This window comes from Lactuca virosa, chromosome 8 (genome assembly GCF_052849685.1).
Source record: "Lactuca virosa cultivar CGN04683 chromosome 8, Lactuca_virosa_CGN04683_v6, whole genome shotgun sequence".
NCBI lineage: Eukaryota > Viridiplantae > Streptophyta > Magnoliopsida > Asterales > Asteraceae > Lactuca > Lactuca virosa.
This window is the reverse complement of record NC_136433.1, coordinates 104,785,261-104,800,400: the sequence shown is the minus strand read 5'-3', so window position 1 is coordinate 104,800,400 and position 15,140 is coordinate 104,785,261.

Below are 15,140 nucleotides of genomic sequence, written 5' to 3'. Positions count from 1 at the left end.
CCAGGATCCAACAACATTATATACAACTTAGAAAAGGGATGCCGTAATCTAAAAGTAAATAATATTGAAGGTAAGTGAATGACGATTCACTAATTTTCACCATGCAAAACGAAAAGAATTAAGTTTTAAATGTATTTGAAAATTCCTAGATTTCTTTTGAGATTCATTGAACATTTCAATGGCATGTTTAAATCTCGATATGCACTTCAGATTTGCGACTGGGATGCCGAGGATCGCAAATAAGTTTGTGAATAACCATGCGAATCTACATGGCGCACTCAATGTCTTCATCACCTAATCAATGTGCTGGTTAGCCACGCACGCTCCATTGATCTATGATAAAACCTCGAGCCACCCTTTGTCACCAATGTCAATCCCAAATTAGTGTGCCGGTTAACCACGCACGCTCCACTAACGTTTGACAGGGGTACAAAGTGTAATTCCATGGAGTAGCATCATTTTCACATTTTACCCTAAAGTAACTAAGATTGGGAATTTATAAAACAATGTAGTTAATTTAATATTTCCATTATATTTATAATGATGAATTAAATGCCCTATCCTATCCGTTCGGCTAACGACCCTCCACCAGTCAAGCAAGCGGTAGGTGTGAGTGTACACCCATTAAGCGCCATTTTATAGGCAGCAACCTTATACCCACCTTATAGACTGGCTTCGTGAATGAGGCCTACTAGCGATAAGACTAGCTTATTCTTATACATATATATTAATTAATCTTGTAATAATATAATAGCATAAGGTTGAATTTTAAGCTTGTAAAATTCTAAGGGTTTGAAATTTAAATTTTCAAATTAAACTTCTAATCACAAAATTCAAATTTCAAAACTTGAGGGCAAGTTTTGAACTTTTCAAAACATAAGGGATCAAATAACACATAATTTAAATTAAACAATTAATTTCATAATTATCTATATTTGATCTAACTTTATTTAGTCATTAGATAATTACCAAATAATTTTAAATAATCCATATTTATATAAACAACCAATATTCAAAAGATTTGAAATTATCTATTGTTTTGGCAAGGATAATCATTTAATTAAGATAAAATTCGGATTTTAACTTCAAAAAACGATTTAGGCATTGTATCCAAGTCAAAACAGCAACTAAATCCCGAAATATCCTCTGTCTGACGCTCGAACTCGCCGAGTCAGCTCTGAACTCGCCGAGTAGGGGCCAACTCGCCGAGTCCAGATACTGACTCGCCGAGTTGGGTCGGGCAGAGGCAAAAAACTCGATTTTCAGCAAGCAAAACAGTTAAGCATCACATACAATTGAAACCAATCAAGGCTCTGATACCACTGATGGGTTTTATGCATAAGAAACAATCCTATGTGCTCATACAAACCCTAATGCTTGGATCTAGGTTTCTCTATTATACATGCTTTGAATCCAAGTCTTGCAAACCCTAAACTAGCATACATATTATCAAAATAACAAACAACATCAGATCTAGATGTTTACCTCTTCAAATAGCTTGAATCTTCTTTGCTTGAGCTTAGAATCACAATTGTAATTCCTCTAATGGATCACAAACACCAAGTAGCAAAAAAACAATAAGAGAGAGGAGGGAGGATGCTAGAAATCGGCCTAGGGTTTCTCTTGGAATAATGTCTAGCTGATTTCCATAGCCTAGGGGTCATATTTATACTTGCAGGCTACTAGGGTTTCAGTCTAAACCCTAATGGACAGCTTAGCCACCAAGCAGCCCAAGGAACCTTCTGGAATAGGGCCTTGGACGAAATATGATGATCCTTTCATCATATTTTCGTTCCCCCTCTAGTCCATTAGGTTTCCTAGCCCAAAATCCAACTATCACACATTTGACAGTTTATACCCCTTTATTTAATTAATCTCTTTTAGTCACCAAATTAATTCCTAATTAATTTATGACTAATACTAATTAAATAAATATGATTTCTCCTTTAATATATTATTCTTATCATATACTAATAAACCATAATATCCTCTCTCTCATATCAAATTACCTTGTCAAGTTGCTTTGGTGAAGGCAACCCAGAAGGACCATGCACAACCGGGTCAAGTACATACCAAATATAGTTACGGGCTTAGACACTAATCCAACAGTGTATTCCACGGCTACGCCCGCAGTCTCACAACACTCTAGCACTACCTAACTGCTACTGACGCTACAGCTACACCCGCAGACTTACAACACTCTGACACTATCTGGCTGCTAGGGAACGCTACGGCTACACCCGCAGACTTACAACACTCTAACACTATCTGGCTGCTAGTGAATGCTACGGCTACACCCGCAGACTTACAACACTCTAACGCTATCTGGCTGCTAGTGAATGCTACGGCTACACCCGCAGACTTACAACACTCTAACGCTATCTGGTTGCTAGTGAATGCTACGGCTACACCCGCAGACTTACAACACTCTAACACTATCTCATTTGTTGGTTACTGATCCGAACACATCCGACGACGAGTATACATATGACCTATCATTCAAGACTCAACCCATGTCCTGACTGAAACCCCCAACCTGATTCCCTAAGGCTTGCTGGCAAACATTACGGGAATGCGATCTCCTTACTGGCAAGTTTTTCCAAACTTCCATCTCACACTATCCTCAAACCACACATCTGTCTGGACTGTCTTCCTTTCTGATAAGGATGCGAAACTTATCCCAGTTTCAAAACTGCTCCTATTTCTGAATCCTTGGATGATTCTCCCCCACTTTGATTCAACTAACGTCCTACAGCACACAATGCTGGAAGGATCCTCAATCCTTCTTACCATTCTATGCCCAATCTGCTGAAAACCAGGTTTGCCATTGCTAGTGTGTCACTACTAACCAATCCAAAAGGTCACACCACTTCCAAGAATCTGAATACATTTCCGATGATAACCTGCTCGACCCAGGAAGCTCCGAATCTCAATTGGAGACCTCGAAAACTCCGACTGTATCACGGCCTCTACCTTAGCCGGAACGACTAGAATACCCTTCTGATTGACAAGGTACCCAAGAAATTGCACCTCGCACAACCAGAACTCACATTTGGAGTACCTTGCAAAAGTCTCTCCCTTCTCAAAGTTTCTAGCACCTCCCTCAGGTGATCCTCGTGCTGGAATATAACCGATCTATACCCGAACTACACCTTCCCGAAGGTAGTGAGATACTATCGAGTCTTACTCATACTTGCTACAGTTACTGCATCCGAAGTAACCTGCTCTACAGGGGACGTCCTCCAGCTATCATTCCAAATCCAATATATGCAGATGGCATATGACTAACTCACAAGTAGGTAATATAATATTCCAATATATGTACCTACTAAATCGGTGCAGAACATAACAACAACATCATAAATAATAATTGACAGGAAGGTAAAAGATATGTACCTCCAACCTCCCGTGCTGCTCGAATCCTTGCTGGAATCAACCGGAATGCTCTGCTCCGAGCCGTGGGCGCCCTTGCCCGACCCTGACGTCTGCTGGCGGTTCTCGAAGTCACAGGGGCAGGAGCTGTCACCTACCCTGCTGAACAAAAACTCGGACAGTGGGCCTTCTTGTGGCCCCTCCGACTGCAATGGAAACATATTGGGTCAAGTCCCTGGGCGATGGTAGCAGTACAATCTCTGCTAAAATGACTAGTCCGTCCGCACTTGAAACAACCAGGATCACCACCTCTACTACTCCTACACGCACCCCCATGCGTCCTGCCACACTTACCGCACCGGCTGCGGCCCTGGAAGTCTCTCGATCTCGAACTCGGCCCTTTGGTTCTTTTACCCGAACCTGTGGGCCCCTGAACCTCATCCGGTTTCCTCTTCTTTTCTGACTCCTTGTCAATCTCTCGCTCCTGCGTTACCCCATCGTCCCCATCAATCGTCTGAACAACCGCTGTCTGATCTAGGAGCTTCTCGGACAACCTATCAGTGACCCTCCCGACGATGTCGGGTAGTTCTTCGCGAACGACTCGTGATACCTCCGTAGCAACCCAATCACGCAGAGAACTCTCCTGGGGACAGGGTGGGACTCACTCTCGACCCCTGATGGCAAGAGCTAAGAATGGGATCCCCCTCCCTGATGGATCCCTGGGATCCATAAGAGTCGGGCGCTAGACAAGCCCCAAACTGCCCTGAAACTATCCCAGCCCTAAAGGCCTCAAGACGACTATCCGAAAGCTCCACGATGGCCTCCCTAACCGAACCGAATATCGCAGGAGTATGATCAATGATGTTGCGCATAATCTCTGCGGAAATGACATCTCTCATCTGCTCATCAAGCTGTCCGGCTTTAGAGCCCGAGCCAGATCCCTCCTCGACACCTAAACTGCCAACTGGTATCTCGCGCAACGTCACCATGCTAAAAACATATCGCATTAACTGTCAGAATACTCATGGCTGCTGAGGGATCTCACACACTCTACAATTTCCCTGGTTTCGTCTTGGCTCCTCTTGAATCGAGTACGGATCCTCTGCTTTCAGTAGTACGGGCCCATACTACCTTCCACATCTATCCGTACTTTCCTCAAGAGTTACCTTAACTCAACCAAGTCCCTTCTACTGCTATTGATCTCTGCTACTCTCATCCTAGGCTTGCCCTAGGAAAATCTCTGACTCTACCCAAACCAGTCCTCGGCTGCTGAAGGCCTCCTTGTAATGCCAATTAGTCATCACCTGAATACCATCACATGTGACGAGGCTCAAATAATCCTTCAAGTAAAAGACTCGTCCCTACAACGGTTAGACTCAAACGAGAGCTGCGCAATAGGGCCAAATCCATCGCTCTGAGATTATTCAACCCTGATCACATGTGACGTGACGTATTCACCTAATGGCTAACTCCCATCACTCAGAGTCCCACAAAGCACAAAGCAAGCAACATTCGGACACAGGAAACTACTCAAGCAAATCTATTCTGATAACGAGAAACTGTACTAGCATACAATGTTAGGCTCATACTATCAGGCATAACCTAAACAGGATATCCTACTACTGTCTACTCAATACCAGCATACAATTCTAATAAAGCTGAAACACATATAGCAGGCACATAAGGCATCCTCCTAGATCCTTAGTCCTATTCTAGCATGCTGTTCTACTGAAACTGAAACTGATAATCATAATACAAACTTGTATGGGTAATTTGGGAGTACTTACTTGAGCTCAGCTGATTGCATGCACCACACCCTTTTTCTCTGTTCAAAGTTCTTTTTCTTTCAAAAAATTCTTTTTGCTTTTCTAAAACTCTTTTCCTTTTTAAGTTTCTTTTTGCTTTTATAAAACTCTTTTCTTTTGAAAACTTTATACCACTTCCTTAGTTTGAGTTCAGATACACTCGGGAGTGCGCCCGAATCCCTCAAACCAAGGCTCTGATACCAACTTGTAACGACCCAAAAATCATGACTAAAAATTTCGTTTTAAAAACATTACTTAAACCACAATTGTCAATTCATAACATAAATCATAACATAAAATCATAATGTGAATTCAAACATAATCTTCTTATCAGAGTAAAACATCCCGGACTAACTGGGGCCTTGCCCCTGCATCAGACCGAAATCCGGACTAACTGGGGCCTTGCCCCCTGCATCGGACCGAAGTCCGGACTAATTGGGGCCTTGCCCCCTGCATCGGACCGAAGTCCGGACTAACTGAACATAACATAACATAATCATAGCTACCAGCATAAACACATATACTGCATACTGCATCGGACCGAGGTCCGGACTAACTAACACATAAACATGCTTGAATCACAAAGACATCAAGCACACTGAACTACTGCATCGGACCGAAGTCCGGAACTACTGCTAACTAAACGGGCCGGCATTATGGCCGTAGATATGTTCCTACTGGAAGGAAACTTACATGTACTGCTGAACTCTGCTGATAATCCTCTGGCTGCTAATCGACTATTCTCTGAAGCGCTGCTCTCCTAGCTTACCGAGCTACCAACACCAAATAATAGAACTTAGCCTAAACTGTCCTCCAGAGGTCAACTAAGTCAACTCTGGTCAAGGTCCTGGTCAAAGTCAACCTTCCAGTTGACTCGACTCGCCGAGTTGTTCTACCAACTCGCCGAGTCCATGCTCTTCAAATCCCAAACAACCTCGACTCCACTCGTCGAGTCTAGCGAGAACTCGACGAGTTCTCCTTTATCTAACGCTCCGAGACAATCTTCAACCGACTCGTCGAGTTGTTCTACAACTCGCCGAGTCCATCTTCATCAGCTAAGAAGATTGCCTTGGACATGCCGTGTTCCTCCTTGAACTCGTCGAGTACCATGATATTCATGTCCATCACGGACACAGACTGGCTAAATCCTTTACTAACTCCACTCACTGATCTGTATCATAAACAGAAGGGTTTAGGTTTGTGACCCGACTCGCCGAGCCCAAGAACTGACTCGCCGAGTCCATCTTGTGACATCTCTATTTTGTCGATTACAGACCATCCCAACACCTCCAACTCATAAATATGGACTCCTTATGCTAGCATTGCACGTAAAGTTGCTAACTTTACGTGTATGCAAGGTGTTATGGGGCTAAAACACTTAATCCAATGCTTCCAAGAAGACCTAGGTCATGAAAAGGGACCTTAGCTGAATAAAGCCAACTACTTTGAGCTTCTAAAGCTCAAGAGTGTCCAGATCTGTTGTCCAAACCATCCACAAAGGCTTAATACTCGGATTCTACTTGGAAATGATCCAATTGACAAAAAGGTAAGCTAGAAAGGGGATTTATCAATTGAAAGCTCAAGGTCCAGACTTTTTACCTTCTAACAGCTGCCAACTCGATGTGAAGGCTGGATCTACACTTCTTTCCTTGCTCCTTTCTCCCAAGCCTTCAAACTCCACTCCAATGGACCTTAATCTTCACCAAAAGCTCCAAAAATGAAGTTGGGTGGCTAGGGTTTTGGGGTTCTAGGCGAGAGAGGTTGTAATGAACCCTAGGGAAGAGAATAAGATGCTTAAATAGGGCACCAAGTCCCAGAATTAGGGCTTCCTAACCCAGACCTGACTCGCTGAGTCCACTCTCCGACTCGTCGAGTCGGTCACTTAACTTGCACCCGGATCCCGCTCCGACTCGTCGAGTTCTTCCTTGGACTTGACGAGTTGACCCCCCTTTGACTTAGGGTTTTCCTTTCCTTTCTTGGCTTTTCTGATACCGGGTGTTACATTTTGTTTCTTGTTGGAAAGCTTGTGTACTAGTTGCCAAACTCTTCACTATGTCCTCTAAGGACATATTTGATGAACCCGCTTGTTGAGGAGGGTGTTGTGGCTGCCTTGGCTGAAAGTTTTGTGGTGGAAAAGGTGGTCTTTGTTGGTATTGATGTGGTTGACTTGGTTGATAACTCCCTTGTTGATTTCCTCCCCAACCTTGATTGTTGTTCCATCTTTGATCACCTCGTGGTTGCTCATATCCCCTTTGGTTTAACCCAGAATAACCTCCCATGACTTTCGCTTCTTCATAATCCTCATCTTGAAGTTGAGGGTACATATCGGTTGGGTGCCCCACTTGAGTACAAATACCGCAAGGGTGGGGTGTGGGTTGCACACCTTTGTCTTTGGCTAGCATCATTACAACTTTTGTAAGCTCGGACAATTGAGCTTCAATTTGAGGAGTTTGGACTTCCTTTACACCTCGGGGTGCATCCGTGTACCATTCTTCATCATGACTTAAATGTTTAGAATCTTCAACCATGTTTTTGATCAAGTTGTGGATTTCAGTGGGAGTCTTGTCGGGTAAAGATCCGCCACTGGAGGCATTAAGAAGCATTCTTTCCATTAGAGTCATGCCTTCAATGAAATACTGGAGGAGCTGGTATTCGGTGATCCCATGCTTTGGGCATCGGGCACAAAGTTTCTTGAATCGCTCCCAATATGTGTGAAAAGCTTCTCTCTTGTGTTGCTTGATTCCAATGATTTCCCTCCGTAGGGCTGAAGCTTTCATCTCGGGAAAGTACTTATCCAAAAACAACCTTGCAAGATCTACCCAAGTAGTTACCGTCCCCGGTGGGAGGTCATAAAGCCAATCTTTGGCTGCATCTTGCACTGCGAAGGGGAATGCCCTAAGCTTGATTTGATCCTCCGTGACATTGTGTGGTTTCATGCCCACACATACAACATGGAACTCAGTGAGGAACTTGTGAGGATCTTCATTTTCCAAACCTCTAAAGGTAGGGAGTAGGTGGATGAGTCCGGATTTAAGTTCAAGATTTGTGGCTGTTGGATATGTGATGCAAAGAGGTTGTTGAGTAACCTCTTGCCTCGACCATTGACGGAGAGTTTGCTCGGGTGGTGGGTTTGGAGGTGGATTCCCTCCATGGTTATCTCCCATGGTGTGAGTAGTGGTTGAAGTTTCTGTGGGTGTAGTGTTTGGGATATTATAAGTAGGTAAAGATGGTGGAGTGGTATTTTTGGGTGAGGATGGTTGAGATGAGAGTGATAGGCTTTTTGTTTCGGATGCGGACACACTTGAGAGAGGTATGTCCTTCCAAATGTTGATTAGTGGAGGGTTAGAAGATGAAGAAGTCCTGGAGCCCGGTTGCTTCTTACGAAGCTTGGCTTGCTTCCTTAACTTCTTTGCAGTCTTCTCTATCTCCGAGTCAATTGGCAATGGTGTACCTGTACGGAAAGATCTTGGCATAAACAATTAGTAACACCGTGTCCCCGGCAACGGCGCCAATTTGTTAGGCGTGTCAAACCCAACAAATAAAGGGGTACAAAATGACTCCAAAACACTGTTACTTTGTACTAAAAATGTAATACAAGGTAAGCAGGGTCGATCCACAGAGACACGGGACAAGTGCTTATACCTTTTTGCAGAAGGTACAATAATGGTCACATAAATGGGGGGTTGGTATGCAATGATTTAAACAAAAGAATAAAGCAATAAGTAAATGATCAATTAAATGAAACAAATTCAGGATTTGTGAGAACTCCAACTCTATGCAAGAGAAATTAGCAATGTGATTCCATGGATGACAAGATATTTGTTTAATTCTATCTAATTTGGTACTTGAAAGTGTTAACAAGCTCTAACACTTCCCATTCACCACAATAATTAACCAAAACAAGCTCTTTGATTAATCCTAACCTTACTAACCTAATCTAAACAAGCTCTTAGAACTGGATTGAAAGGTTGCTTTAAGCTTTATGTGAATGTTCCCAACAACACTCAATACTCCTCACAAGCTCGGGAGTGTAAAAGTGTGTGAAAAGATTTACACTAAATCCATTCAATAGAAATCAAATTAGTGCTTGTTACCTAGTCCAATTCACAAAACAATTACGGATTTTGCAATTAGATAACTTGAATGATCTAACCCTAATTCAAATGGCCAATAAGAATCACAATTAGAATCAAACATTCGATTGAGACAAAATCAAATTCACTAGATAGAAAATTGAAAGCAAACATCAAGTCATATGATTGAAATCACATCCAAATGTCAAGACATAAAGTTGGAGAATTAAGTTTCTAGCCACTCATGACTAGAACAAGATCACAAATCTAGAAAATGAAATTAAAGTTCTTACAAAATGAAATCAAATGTTCCCAAGTGTTTTCAAGCAACAATTGCCTTCAAAAATGCTCCCCAAAATCGCCTCTAGAACTCACAAAATCGACCCCCCTTCTTCTGGAACCGGTTACCTCATTTTAGAAAGGAGAAAACTGATTTAAACTAGCGACCACGTTTACACGGCCCGTGTAAACTATAACTGACCATTTACACGGCCGTGTAAATACAAAAAGTAGAATGCTCAAATCAGCCAGGTCTTCAAAGTTCGATGCTCAATAGTATACGTTTACACGACCCGTGTAAACTCAAGTCTTACATTTACACGGCCGTGTAAATCTCTGAAAAGCTGAAATCTTTATTTCTTTGCTAACTCCCTCCTCGATGCTCCAACAGTCCCGAAACTTCATCCAAATCTTTTATTCATCACCTCAATTAAGATCCTACCTTCAAAATTCCCTGAAATACTACAAAAGTGTGTGAATGGAATTGCATCATGAAAAATCCCGAAAAATATGCAACATGCATGAGTTTAAACCTAAATGCAATGCATTCAATAGAGTAAAACTACAAAAATGGATGCATGAAATGCACCTAACAGTGATCATAGATCTTACCTGCTGGATGATGCTTTTGCCGGGTGGATCGTTCGTTTCCATGTAGCAAAAGTTCGGCTCAACATCGTCATCGTCTTCTTCTGAACCTGAAGACCAGTAGCCTTCATCACACTCGGTTGATTGTCTTGCCATAAGACACATGTTCCTTCCAGTTCTCACATTTATCCTCATCTCCAGAAGACCAGTACCCATCAACATTTCTCGACACTATGGTGACAAAAGCTCTCACTTTCTGCCAGCTCTTGGGCTCTGCGAGCATAGTATGCACAATCTTTTACCTTCGGTTTCTGAGAGGTTTCAGCCAAACAATCTTTTGCAAAGTGGTTACCGAGACCACATTTATGACAAACTATCTTGGGTTTGATTGATTTTGAAATTTCTTGGGATTCCGAGGAGTGATTTAGGATGTTGGGTCAGTATGCAGGTGGGTTTTCTAAAGGTTTAGGAAATGGTTGAGGATTATTTTGATGAGGGGCTTGAAATCATCTATGATAAGGTTTATGACTGGGATTCTGGGGACATTTGTACTTCATGGACAATAGTGCGAATTCCTGTTGAAAGCAAAGTTCAGAATCAGCTGAATCGAGATCAAGATTTTCTTCAAATGAATGATTCAGAATAGGTGGAGTAGGTGGTGTAGGAATTGTTGGTTGAATATGCGAAATAGGTGGGATAGTTCCAAAAGGATATGACACAGATGGGCTTGGAATTAGTGGGTTAACACAACTAACCAAGGCAAGAGGACCTCCTGATAGTTCTCTTAACGTTTGAGCAATGTTAGATTCATGGCCTTGTAGTTCGTCAAATAGTTGATAAAGCTTCAGTTTCTTCAGAGATCCGTTAATCTGAAGATATGACTTGACGTTCCCCAAGCCTTTTCTGAGGCTATTGATAAACTTCAGATTGTACTCGACGGGAGTTCTGACTATACCATGTGCAGTCATATTGTTCGCAACAATTTTGTACCTATTCGAAGCAGAGGCTGTGGATTCACCGGGAGTTGTGGTGAAGGTATCAAAATCATTGACAACCGAAGTCAGACGCTTATACTTCATGTTCTCAGACCCTTCGAACAAGTCTTGAAGAGTGTCCCAAATCTCTTTGGCAGATTTTCACAACTTAATGTGCTCAAAGAGAGATGGAGGAACACCAAACAACATCTCTGAAAATGCAAATTGGTCAGCATGAAGATTTTTGATGTCTGATGCAGTAAGAGGTGTTGGACGTTGTTCTTCTTTGCCCATGAGAGTAGCAGCACCATCTCTCACCATTTGTCTAAACGGAACATGAGGACCTTCTTTCACAAATCTCCATATGTCTTCACCTTTTTCCTTACCAAGTAAATATATTTCCATCCTAACTTTCCAATGATCATACTCTTCAACAACTAGCAGTGGGGAACGAGAAGGGCAACCCACACTATATGCTATTTGAATTGAATACATTTGTTAAGTTTTATGATTAGGAGCAACCATTAAAGTTAAAGTATTGGAGCAGAAGTGGTATATAGAAGAATTTTTATCCTGAACACAGAAATGATTGAGATACCAAGGTAATCTCAGATCAACTTTAATATATTCTTATGGATTCAAAGGACAACCACTCAAGATCTGATACCAATTGAAAGTACAAGACTTAGTGCGCGGACAAGGTTTGAAAACTCAAACCTTGAATTAACTTAAAATCAATGTTTGCTGCTAATATTTTGGTCCAGTCAAGTCTGGTAAATCAGTCTTGTCTTGAAGTATGAAGATCAACAAAGTATTCAACAAAATATTTAAGTAAAGTAAAGTGAGTATGAGAAAAGTAAAGATAACTTAAGAACAAGAAGAATGTTGGAGAAAGAGTTTTGAATTGCAAGATATTTTCTATTTGATGTGAAGAGAATATTGCTACTTCAAGGTTACAATGCATGTATAAATCATCTCCTTAAATAGGAAATGAGAGACAATAAGACAAAATACAAGACTTGCATGGATAATGTAAATCTGATAAGTCAGAAAAGCTGACACACACGATTTACTCGATTTTGTCCTATGAATCGTTCAATCAATAAAAATGACAAGGAGCATTTAATGCTTGTACGGACCCTATTACATCAAAAACTAGGAATGTCTCGGAAATGTATTCATCTTGGAAGAAGACTGACTTCGGAACTCTTCACATCTCGGAAGGCACTATGACTTCGGTTCTAGTTTGGCTTCGGATTGCTAGAGGTCCACTTTTATGTATCAACAACTACCTGTGATACAAAGAAACTGAGTGGGTCAGGATTGAGAGCGTGGTGAGTGCATAGGGTTTTTAACCCACAATAATATAATTATAATCATTTATATATATATATATATATATATATATATATATATATATATATATATATATATATATATATATATATTGCACCAAACAAATAACTTGATTACCCATTCTCATTATTCTCACTCCCCGATCCTAAGATGATAATCTTGAGGGACCTATCCTAAAGGATCTCTGTAATAATGAGTAGACAATACTGCCTCGGGATTCCTTAGCAATACATGTCAATAACGCAACGATGAAGGGGGGGGGGATAGAGTACTCGAATGAACACACAATTCATACTCCTGGATAGTATGATTCATTAACACCTACAGATAGCGAGTTTGCTAGTGTTCCACTGGACTATCTTGAATAGTCTTGTGGTCATCATCAATACTCTTCTAGATGACTAGTCTCAGTAGTACATTAGTACAATGTTGGGTATGGTCTCTCATCATTATTTTATCTCTTTCTCAACCCTTCTCTACCCAATATTTTATAAGCACGGTAAAATACATATATGATTAAATCAAGTAAAATCATGTCACACTATTGCATCTAGCATAGATATCAAGAACACAAATAATAATAACATATAACATTTAATTATCTAAATATTTTGTATCTATGTGTAAGATGAAAGTAAGTATGCACTCACTTGTTAAAAGTGAATGACTTGTTATTAGGTCAGTGTTTCGCCTCACACCTTACCTTTTACTCTCAAAAGATCTGAATATTACTAAGTTTTAGTCTTTGTCTTATATTTCTTACGACTATAATAACGATAGTCTAGATTCCTCAATAATCCTAATGACCACATCAAGATCTATCAAATAAGGAATAATCAGGTAAGATCATATCAGATGTAGTTTCTGTTTCGTATACGAAGTATACTGTTTGGAAAATCCACTTTAATATATCAAGCCTTGACATCACTCACGTAAGTAGATCAATCAGTATTATGATATGGAATCACTGATAAATCTTATTTATAAGTTTATAATAACGACTATGAATATAAATGTAAGTTACACTTAAATCATAATAATTGCAGCTTAACTTACAAAGTTTTCTTAAAAAAGTCCAGAAAATTCGCAGGCAGAATTCCGACCCAAAAGCTTCTATTTTTCAGGCTTCTAGATACCTCATAGACTCGTTAAAGTAGTTGAATCCCTAGAAGATTGGGGCTAGAAGAGGGGGAGTTCTCCAAAGAAGTTGGGGTGAAAATTGTGAGGAATGAGGCAAGTATCGCAACTATTTATAGGCTAAAAATGGTCGTGCCACATCGTGGTCTTGCGTAGCCAGCAAGCAACGACTCTGGTGCTGACACGTGGCGCCGGAAGCGGGTAAGACTTCAGATTACCAAAAATTCATAACTTTCGAATACCAGCTCCGTTTTCGATGTTCTTTATATGCACGCATAGGTATCGACGAGTACTACAACTTTTATTTAGACTCCGTCGGTTAATTCTCATCCCATTTTAAATTTAACAGTCTACGAAGATCACAATGCAAAAGATCGTGCAAAATTTATAAATTCTCCATACGAACTCCATTCTCGATGTTCTTTATATTGATGGATCGGTGTTTACGAGTACTTCGATTCTCGTTTAGATTTGTTTTGGCTAACAATCAACCGATTTTCATTTCAATTTCTGAGTCGCATACTGTTGTACTGTGTCGCATCGAAACTTTGAAAAATCATAATTTCCTCAAACGAAGTCATATTTAGGTGTTCTTTATATGCCCGCTTTCGCTTTTACGATTACCATGACTTTCCTTTAGATTACTTAGGCTTAATGCTACCTATCTCAGATTCACTTTTTACGACACACTTTGTCGTATAGAGTTGATCGCAAAACTTCAAAGAATCATAATTTTTTAGATGAAGTCAGATTTAAGCGTTCCTTATATCCCCGAGATCATCATTACGACTAATACATCTTTAGTTAAGATTATTTATCTTAAATAATCTTCTAATTAAAATGTTATTTATGGCTCGTAACGCGTACGACGAATAATTATCTTATTCGAGGATTTTAATTTTAAATTATTATTATATTTTATATTTTAAATGTTTAGCTCGAATTTACGGGCGTTACAACAAGTATTTATCTTCATTTATTAATAAAATCAGTCCATCTAATTACTTTGAATTTGGTATTAAAATTATACATATTTTATATGATACTATTGTCAATATTTTATATGATACTATTGTCAATCTGATCAAATAACAAAAAATAAGGTCAATCTATTTATTTTTTTCATCTTAAATACATTGAACATACATGAGTTCAAATCATGAATTTATCGGCGTAAAGATTAAAATCTGTTTGGTTGTTTTTCTTTAATGTCTGTACTAAAGTAACAACGTAGTTGCAAAGGTTAAACCCACAACCTCCAACATCACAACACACGTTAACCATTTTCTGCTCTTGTGAGCTTGGTTACATTTCAAAGAAGTAACTATATTAAAATGACCTCTTTGTTCATTAAAGGTTAATAACATAAAAATCAATATAGTTTGTCAAATTTCCTTCTTTTAAGTCTCTAGTTACATGTTGTACTAAAAAATCATTTTTTTGATAAAAATTCTCTCGCGGAAATCATTAAAACTTATAAATATTTGTTAGACATGTAATGTCCTATTTTTGTTCTACAAAAACCAGCCATGGCTTCAAAAAATAAATCTATCAAG